Raw genomic sequence first — 10,979 nt, forward strand, 5'->3', positions numbered from 1 at the left:
TATTTTGTATTGTATATTGGTGCTTGAATCACTAACCAAATATAAGTTGTACTAAATCGTGAAATCATTTATTTCATGAAGAATAGTTCTGGTGGAGCACTGGAGAAGACCGAGTCATCGGAAAGGCAAGCAAGATTCATCACTCAATGCCTTATTTTAACTTCAAGATCTTTCACTAATATGCATCGCGATCTTGGCTATTACTGGGCTGGAAGAATATATGTCCAACAAAGTTTTCACAATTCTTCCAAATTAAATGATCTTTAATGCCAAGTATCTAGCATAGTCGACCAGGCCATTTTGGTATTATATTAGTTGTACATGTGATTTCAACCTTCTATGAATCAATATAATGCATGTTATATTCAATTAATTCATTCAATGTTACGGATATATATATCATGGAAATTAAAGTTGGTTTCATTTTGTGAAATTGTGCAAGACTTGAACTTTTGGCCTATAATTATGTTTCGGTCGTTGTTTAAACCACAAACCTATTTATGATCAGTACTAGACTTTTCCTGTAGCATTGTTGTAGTTTTGGTCGGAGCTTCCGATCATGCTTCTCATTGTTCTCCTCCAACCACGTGTCTCCTATTTGACCACTCGGCTACCAACTGTAGTTCGGAATTATTGATCCTAGTTTGGAGTTTTCGTACACTTTCTTGTCCAATCACCCAATCAAAGCTCATGCCCTGCCCGACTGTCACTTGATCGGAGCTTCTGATCTCATGTTCGGAACATTAGAACTGTTCGTAGCTTCAAATCAACAATGCTAGCTTTTGAACATGATCAAAACTTCCGATCCTCCTTCGGAGTTCCTGATCTGTCTCGAATATTCGAAGTCTTAGAAACCATTTTTTTTTTATCGTTTTGAATCTGATTTTCAACTTCTTGGGTTCAATTTAGTATCCCTTAATTATGTTTAAAGCAATATATTAGCTCAAGTAGGAGTCGGGCTACTACAAAAATGCCTAAAACTAAACACATGGTAAGTACTTACAATTGATTTACTCAAACAATCTACGAGTCACAATAGTTGAAAAATAAAAATCAACTAAAAACAATCACTGAGATCGATTAAATAATCCGATACTGAAACAATAAATCACTGAACCAAGTGTAATGAAATTCTCATTACAATTACTTAGTTAAAACCACTAAGAAATTTCCAAAAATCTAGTATCAATAATATTAAAATGACTCAATCGCTTGCAACAAAATATCTTACAATCTAACTGAATGCGAAAGTCTTACATTCTATCTATGATACCTCGTACAAATAGTTTTCGTATTCATCCTGTATCTGCTGATTTGAACTTGCAGTTTCCCGTTTGCTTCTTCCAAGTATCAATACAAGCATGTTGAAAAAACTCTTTCCGCACGAGATTTTACTAATCTACCTGGATCCTTCCAATATTTTGAAGTTCATTATCTAGTAGATAAGGCAAGATTTTTATGATAATCTCTCCAACTACTTGTGGAGAATCTTCATAAATGCTCTCCCAGGTTATAGCATAATGGACAGTAGAATCCCATGTGTTCCAAAAAATCTTCTACTACTCCTGGAATCTCGAACACAATTCTTCACTCAGGTCCCATCCTATTGGAACCTACATAAATCGAGTCTCTGATGATCATCTTGATGACGACAACCTTGAGAAACCCTAGGTGTCTCGTCATCCCCACATCTGACATCCAATCGTCACTCTACAAAGATAACCCAATAATTCAAGCACTATCTCCCAAAGACTCATATTGCATGCTGTAACGCCCTGCTTTTATCTTAAATGAGTTTAATTGAGTTAATCAGAGATTACAGAGTTCTCGAGCCGGTTTGATTTTGATCAGGGTCCTTTTTGCAAATTTTGGAAATTTCAGGGACTAAAACGCAAATATGGGATTTTATATATTATCTACACTTGTATTGACTTGGTCATTCATTTTTCATCTTCCTCCCAACCGAGAAACTCCATTGAAGTGCCCCTTTTGAGCTTTTGAGCTTTGTGATTTCATTCCGAGCTCGATCCGTCCGTTGGAATTTATTTCTGAAGGCAGATTAGTGATCACTGCAGTGAGAGCTCCGTTATACCGTAAGTATTTCTCCGATCGGATATGTTTTGTTTTTTGGAGGTTGTTAGAATCGATTTAGATTCTAGTATGTTGTTCTTAGCAGAGTTCTGATCGTTTATTATCTGTTGGTTTTGAATTAGAGCGACGTTCGAAATTGTTACGATTTTTGGAAGCTATTTTCGAAAATCATGATATTGAGATTTGATGGGTTTTTCTTGTTGTTGTTGTATTAGCATTGAATTGAGTTGATATCGGTATTGAACTTCTGTCTGCGTTGCCGGTTTGTTCAGTTATAGCCGTTATGCCGTCGGTTTGAGTTTTGGAGTTTCGAACCGTTTTGAGTTATGAACTTGGCTTGAAAGTTGATCGTGGCTATTGATCAATCATCTCTTGTATTCGTACAGATTCGTTGAAGTTGTCGAGCCCTGTGTTAGCAGCATTGGATCATCGAGAGTTGGACGAAGAACGGTAAAGAGATTTCCATGAACCGTTGATTGTTGTTTAGGTTGTATAGTTATTGATACAATCTTTTGTTGTAGCTTTCCAGAAGTTGGAACTACTGCCTTGAAAGGTAAAAGCAGTCATCGTAGCGGGATAGCATACTCGAGACTGTTGGTTCTCGAGTTTCCATTTTTAAATCACATATTGCATCGATACTTGTTCTAGCATGAGGAACTTGTATTTTGTTGATTGATTGAGTTTTGTTATGTGGCTTATGTTTATGTTTCTGTTATGCATTCATCTTGAGCCTACTTTGATTTCAGCGGGCAGAACTGCTCTTTTTGTTTAGACGTTTGGGAACTAAGATTGAGTGGCCTAGGTTGTAGTATTTCGCCTAGTGCTAGCATACTCGTTATGGTTGCTCAAAGTCTAGAGGAGTGGGATACGTGGCACCACCTCGATTGGGAGAGTCGGTGGGTTGTTTCGTGATCTCATCCTCGGGATCCCAAAAGCACAGCAGCAATCCCTTGTTTATCAGAATCGATATCCTGGTTTTTAAAGACATGCATATCATTAACCTTGACTTGAATATGTTGTCTTGATAGCATGATGTTTATTCAATATTTGATATGTTTCTTTTACTGAGATTATCATTCTCACCGGTTATCCGGCTGTTGCTTTGTTTTATATGTGTACTTGGCAACAGGTGGGGCAGGATCAAGTCAGAAGAGGCATGGTTAGCTCCGAGGGAAAGTTGTAGAAGTGAGACTCGGTATAGAAGTCGTGTCAGCATGTTCATCTAGTTTAGATTGGAACATGTTTAGATATCGAACTTCATCGTTATGTTGTTGTTGCATATCCTCTACTTTGAACAGTTGTTGAACTCCAGAATTTTATGTACTAGTTGGAAGAATTGATTTTGTATCAAGTAGTCGATATTATGTTGAATTTGGATGGATGCATGTTGTTATGAATATTGTTGGTTTGAGTTGGTTAGCTTGCCCTGTTCTGATTTGTTTCTGCTGCCCAGGGTGTGCTCGATCCTAGGAAAAGCCAGGATCGAGCGCAGCCCCTGTTTTGTTTGAGGCAGAGGTTTCAAAAAAATGGTGCGCTCGATCCTGGCTTTTTGCCGGATCGAGCGCGGCACCTTAATTTTTATCGGCAGAGAGTTGAGAGAAGTGGTGCGCTCGATCCTGGCTTTTTGCCGGATCGAGCGCGACACTGTTCTCTTTTAAAAAAAAAAATTCTTTTATTGCTTTAACCTTTGGTTATTGTATGTCTTAGTGTTGTCTAATCCCAAGATTAGTTGTTTAGAACCGAGGTCTCACATTAAGTGATATCAGAGAGTTAAGATTCTTGGTCGAACTAGAGTGAGCGGGTAGATCGAGTCTGCATGTATTGGCTCCTCGCATGTGTTTGAATTATTTTATTGTGTAGTTAATTCCATGCGAGCATGCTTTATTGTTTGAGCATTATTTGAATTACATGGTTGTGTGATTTAAATTAATAAAGCATGATCTACTTGAGATATATCTGTTTCTGTTATCGACTGGTATCCGGTATTCCAAGCGGTTGTAAGGGCACTGATTGTAGCGATTGAGATATATCGCGTCCTAACCTTTGATTATCAGATGGGTCCTCGTCGAGTGATAAACAGAAACACACCGCCAGTTATCCCTGCAACTGAGCAAGCTAGCACTGAAGTTGATCAGTTGGATGCTTCAGCAACGCCTATGGAAACCTTGCTGAAGAGGTTTCAGTTTTTCAATCCGCCGTTGTTGTTAGGTTCAGAAAATCCAGTTGAATGTGAAAGTTGGTTGGATGATATTGATCAGCTGTTTGATTCCATTGATTACACAGATGACCGCAGAATCAGGTTAGTCATTCATCAGCTACGTGGGGTTGCTAAGAGCTGGTGGATCATGACAAAGAAAGCAATAGAGAATAGAGGTACGGAAGTTACTTGGACTCTTTTTAAATCTGAATTCTATAAGCAGTTTTTCCCTATCTCGTACCGTAAGGACAAGGGAGCAGAATTTGCCAATTTGAGACAAGAGAATCTGAACATCGAAGAGTACGTTGCCAAGTTTGATAGTCTGTTGCGTTTTGCACCACTAATTGCCGGAGATGAAGAAGCTAAGGCAGATCACTTCATAAATGGCTTGAATCCTGACATCTTCACTTTGGTGAACACTGCTAGGCCAGACAACTTTGCGGACGCCATGAATCACGCAAAGGGAGCAGAAGCAGGCTTGTGGAGGCAAAGAGGTAATCAGGTAGCACCTCAGCAGCAGAGGCAGTATCAGAACCAACCATCTCAGTATCAGAATCAGCCACCGCAGCATCAGAACCAGCAGCAAAGGTATGAAGGTGGAAACAGTGGGGGAAACAGAAAGGATCAGTACAAGGCAAGAGGTAAACAGTTCAAAAGACAGGGGAACAGTTCGTCCAGTTCCAGTGGTTCGAAGCAATTTGGTTCAGGACCGAGTTCTGGGTCATCATCCTTGTACTGCAGCAAGTGTGGAGGAAGACACTCATCGGATCAGTGTGTGGGAGTCTTTGGCAATTGTAACACATGTCAGCAACCGGGACACTTCTCTAAGGTGTGCCCTCAACGTAACAGAGATAGAGCTCAGAGTGGGAGTTCGTCTAGACCTGCAGCTCAGCCTGAGAGGCAGTCTTCTGCAGTGCACTATTTCCAGCCTCAGCAGCAGAACAGACAGGGAGGTAACTCTAGTGAAAATCAGCCTCCGAGACAGCAGGCACGAGTCTTTGCATTGACAGAGGATCAGGCTCAGGCAGCACTTGACGATGTCATAGCAGGTAACTGTTCGATTTTCGGTTATTCTGCTCATTTCTTGATAGATACAGGTGCTTCCCATTCCTTTATCTTTGAGAAATTTGTGTTATTACATGCTTTGCCTATTGAATTGTTGCCTACAGTAGTAGCTATTACTTCACCTTTGGGTGGAGGAATTGTTTCTGTCAGATTAGTCAGGAGCTGTGAACTGTGTTTTGAAGGAAATTTGTTAGAATTCGACTGTATTGTACTTGTACTGTTAGATTTTGATTGTATTGTTGGGATAGATTCTTTAACCAAGTACAGGGCGACAGTCGATTGTTTCCAGAAAGTTGTCAGGTTCAGACCTGAAATGGCAGACGAGTGGAAGTTCTTTGGTAAGGGTTCTCGATCTAGAATTCCTTTGATTTCAGTGTTATCTATGACTCGTTTGCTACAGAGAGGTGCAGAAGGATTTCTGGTTTATGCGGTTGATGTACTGAAATCTATCCCAGCTCTGGTATATTTACCGGTGGTTAGAGAATTTGCGGATGTATTCCCGAAAGATGTTCCTGGTTTGCCACCTATTCGAGAAATCGAATTCAGCATTGACTTAGTGCCAGGTACTCAACCTATTTCAAAAGCTCCTTATCGTATGACACTTGTTAAATTGAGAGAGTTGAAGGAGCAGCTTGAGGATTTGATTGCCAAGGGATACATAAGACCTAGTGTATCGCTTTGGGGTGCTCCTGTTCTATTCGTTCGGAAGAAGGATGGTTCTACGCGACTCTGTATTGACTACCGCCAATTGAATCAGGCTACAGTCAAGAACAGGTATCCTTTACCCAGAATAGATGACCTTTTTGATCAACTGCAGGGTTCTTCTATCTACTCTAAGATTGATCTGAGGTCAGGTTATCACCAGTTGAGAGTGCGAGAGGAAGACGTTCCTAAGACCGCATTCAGGACGAGGTATGGTCACTTTGAGTTTATAGTCATGCCGTTCGGTTTGACCAATGCTCCAACGGTTTTTATGGGTTTGATGAACCGTATCTTTCAGTGCTATTTAGATGAGTTCGTCATTATCTTTATCGATGATATTCTTATCTACTCGAAGAACCGTACTGACCATGCAAAGCACTTGAGGACCGTACTGCAGATTTTGCGAGTTGAGCAGTTGTTTGCCAAGCTGTCTAAGTGTGAATTCTGGTTGGATCGAGTTGTCTTTCTCGGTCACATTATTTCTGAAGATGGGATTTCTGTCGATCCCAGCAAGATTGAAGCGGTTATGAATTTGCCTAGACCTACATCAGTACCTGAGATCCGAAGCTTCATGGGTTTAGCTGGTTATTACCGTCGTTTCATCGAGGTTTTCTCGTCTATTGCCAAGCCAATTACCAAGCTAACTCAGAAGAATGCGCCTTTTGTTTGGACTCCAGATTGTGAGGCTAGCTTTGTTGATCTGAAGAGGAGACTGACCAGTGCTCCAATTTTTTCTATTTCGAAGGATACTAGAGGTTTCACAGTCTATTGTGATGCTTCTAACCGAGGCTTGGGTTGTGTTCTTATGCAGCATAAGCATGTGATAGCGTATGCATCGAGACAGCTGAAACCGCATGAGACCCGTTATCCGGTTCACGATCTTGAACTAGCTACGATCGTCTTTGCTCTGAAGATATGGCGTCACTATCTTTATGGTGAGTCTTTCGAGATCTTTTCTGACCATAAGAGCCTTAAGTACTTGTTTTCACAGGCGGAGCTGAATATGAGATAGAGAAGATGGTTAGATCTGTTGAAAGATTTTGACTGTGAAATCAAGTATTATCCCGGGAAGTCAAACGCAGTTGTAGATGCGTTGAGTCGAAAGCTGTGTTCTTTATCTCTTTCTACTATTGATGTTTCTCAGTTGATCGATGATTGTTGCACTTCTGGTTTAGAGTTTGAAACAGATAGGGAGACTATCAGAGTGTTTGCTATTCAGGCCGAACCGGAGTTGTTTGTTGCAATCAGAGAAGCACAGAAGTCTGAGCCGAGCATTCAGGTTTCAGTAGAGAAAGTCAGATCTGGGCATCAGTCTGAATTCCAGGTTAGAGATGACGTCTTGTTTGTGAATAACCGTCTCGTTGTGCCAGATATTGCGGAGTTGAGACAGCGTATTCTCCGAGAGGCTCATTGCAGTCGGTTCAGTATTCATCCTGGAGGTCGTAAGATGTACAACGATCTGAAGAGTCAGTTCTGGTGGAAGAGAATGAAGAGCGACGTAGCAAGGTTTGTATCTCGGTGTTTGAATTGTCAGCAGGTGAAAGCAGAGCGGAAGCGACCAGGAGGTCTTTTGCACAGCCTATCTGTTCCTGAATGGAAATGGGATCACATTTCTATGGATTTCGTCACGAAGCTACCACGATCCGTTCGAGGATGCGATGCTATTTGGGTAGTGATCGACCGATTGACGAAGTCTGCTTGTTTTATTCCGTACAAGATGACGTATCGTCATGATCAGATGGCTGAGTTGTATGTTAGCAATGTTGTGAGATTGCATGGTGTGCCGAAGTCGATCGTTTCAGACAGAGATCCTAGATTCACTTCGCACTTCTGGCATAGTCTTCAGGAGGCACTTGGTACTCGATTGCATCTGAGTACAGCTTATCATCCTCAGACAGATGGACAGTCAGAGCGAACTATTCAGACGTTAGAGGATATGCTGCGAGCGGTGGTGCTAGACTTTGGCACTAGTTGGCAGGATTCTTTGCCTCTTGTCGAGTTTTCTTACAACAACAGCTTCCAAGCGAGTATCGGTATGGCGCCTTTTGAGGCTTTGTACGGCAAGAAGTGCCGATCTTCGCTGTTTTGGGATGATTTGTCCGAGTCACCAAATTTGGGACCGGAAATGCTTCGAGATATGGCAGAGCAAGTTAAGATCATTCAGAACAAAATGAAGTCAGCTCAAGATAGACAGGCGAAGTATGCAAATGTCAGACGTAGACCTCTGAGTTTTGAGCAGGGAGACCGTGTTTTTCTTAAGATTTCTCCGTTCAGAGGCACTGTCAGATTCGGTAAGAGAGGGAAGTTATCTCCGAGATTCATCGGGCCGTACGAGATTCTCGAGAAGATAGGCGATCTTGCTTACAGACTTGCACTTCCTCCGTCTTTATCTGGTATTCACGACGTTTTTCACGTCTCTATGCTGCGAAAGTATCATCCAGATCCTTCTCATATCCTTCAGCCCGACGAAGCCGAGTTAGACGAGACTCTGAGCTACTTTGAGCGACCGATTCAGATCCTTGATCGGAAGGAGAAGCAACTCAGAACCAAGTTGATTCCGTTGGTGAAAGTGCAGTGGAGCAGTCACGGAGTCGAGGAAGCGACTTGGGAGACAGAATCTGACATGAGACAGCGTTTTCCAGAGTTATTCGGATGACGTGAGTTCTTCTTACTGTCTTTAGTTCTTTATTCTATCTTATGAGTTGTGGTTCTCGTTGATTTCGAGGACGAAATCTCTTCTTAGTGGGGGAGAATTGTTACGCCCTGCTTTTATCTTAAATGAGTTTAATTGAGTTAATCAGAGATTACAGAGTTTCGAGCCGGTTTGATTTTGATCAGGGTCCTTTTTGCAAATTTTGGAAATTTTAGGGACTAAAACGCAAATATGAGATTTTATATATTATCTACACTTGTATTGACTTGGTCATTCATTCTTCATCTTCCTCCCAACCGAGAGACTCCATTGAAGCGCCCCTTTTGAGCTTTTGAGCTTTGTGATTTCATTCCGAGCTCGATCCGTCCGTTGGAATTTATTTCTGAAGGCAGATTAGTGATCACTGCAGTGAGAGCTCCGTTATACCGTAAGTATTTCTCCGATCGGATATGTTTTGTTTTTCGGAGGTTGTTAGAATCGATTTAGATTCTAGTATGTTGTTCTTAGCGGAGTTCTGATCGTTTATTATCTGTCGGTTTTGAATTAGAGCGACGTTCGAAATTGTTACGATTTTTGGAAGCTATTTTCGAAAATCATGATTTTGAGATTTGATGGGTTTGTCTTGTTGTTGTTGTATTAGCATTGAATTGAGTTGATATCGGTATTGAATTGCTGTCTGCATTGCCGGTTTGTTCAGTTATAGCCGTTATGCCGTCGGTTTGAGTTTTGGAGTTTCGAACCGTTTTGAGTTATGAACTTGGCTTGAAAGTTGATCGTGGCTATTGATCAATCATCTCTTGTATTCGTACAGATTTGTTGAAGTTGTCGAGCCCTGTGTTAGCAGCATTGAATCGTCGAGAGTTGGACGAAGAACGGTAAAGAGATTTCCATGAACCGTTGATTGTTGTTTAGGTTGTATAGTTATTGATACAATCTTTTGTTGTAGCTTTCCAGAAGTTGGAACTACTGCCTTGAAAGGTAAAAGAAGTCATCGTAGCGGGATAGCATACTCGGGACTGTTGGTTCTCGAGTTTCCCTTTTTAAATCACATATTGCATCGATACTTGTTCTAGCATGAGGAACTTGTATTTTGTTGATTGATTGAGTTTTGTTATGTGGCTTATGTTTATGTTTCTGTTATGCATTCATCTTGAGCCTACTTTGATTTCAACGGGCAGAACCGCCCTTTTTGTTTAGACGTTTGAGAACTATGATTGAGTGGCCTAGGTTGTAGTATTTCTCCTAGTGCTAGCATACTCGTTATGGTTGCTCAAAGTCTAGAGGAGTGGGATACGTGGCACCACCTCGATTGGGAGAGTCGGTGGGTTGTTACGTGATCTCATCCTCGGGATCCCAAAAGCACGGCAGCAATCCCTTGTTCATCAGAATCGATATCCTGGTTTTTAAAGACATGCATATCATAACCTTGACTTGAATATGTTGTCTTGATAGCATGATGTTTATTCAATATTTGATATGTTTCTTTTACTGGGATTATCATTCTCACCGGTTATCCGGCTGTTGCTTTGTTTTGTATGTGTACTTGGCAACAGGTGGGGCAGGATCAAGTCAGAAGAGGCATGGTTAGCTCCGAGGGAAAGTTGTAGAAGTGAGACTCGGTATAGAAGTCGTGTCAGCATGTTCATCTAGTTTAGATTGGAACATGTTTAGATATCGAACTTCATCGTTATGTTGTTGTTGCATATCCTCTACTTTGAACAGTTGTTGAACTCCAGAATTTTATGTACTAGTTGGAAGAATTGATTTTGTATCAAGTAGTCGAGATTATGTTGAATTTGGATGGATGCATGTTGTTATGAATATTGTTGGTTTGAGTTGGTTAGCTTGCCCTGTTCTGATTTGTTTCTGCTGCCCAGGGTGCGCTCGATCCTAGGAAAAGCCAGGATCGAGCGCAGCCCCTGTTTTGTTTGAGGCAGAGGTTTCAGAAAAAATGGTGCGCTCGATCCTGGCTTTTTGCCGGATCGAGCGCGGCACCTTAATTTTTCTCGGCAGAGAGTTGAGAGAAGTGGTGCGCTCGATCCTGGCTTTTTGCCGGATCGAGCGCGACACTGTTCTCTTTTAAAAAAAAAAAAATTTCTTTTATTGCTTTAACCTTTGGTTATTGTATGTCTTAGTGTTGTCTAATCCCAAGATTAGTTGTTTAGAACCGAGGTCTCACACATGCTCTGATACCATAAATGTAGTGACTCATCTCGGAATCACTAAGTAACCAAATCTTAAGTATTTAATTAAAACTTAAATAACAAAATT

The sequence above is a fragment of the Henckelia pumila genome, chromosome 3, assembly GCF_033568475.1.
Source record: "Henckelia pumila isolate YLH828 chromosome 3, ASM3356847v2, whole genome shotgun sequence".
Lineage (NCBI taxonomy): Eukaryota > Viridiplantae > Streptophyta > Magnoliopsida > Lamiales > Gesneriaceae > Henckelia > Henckelia pumila.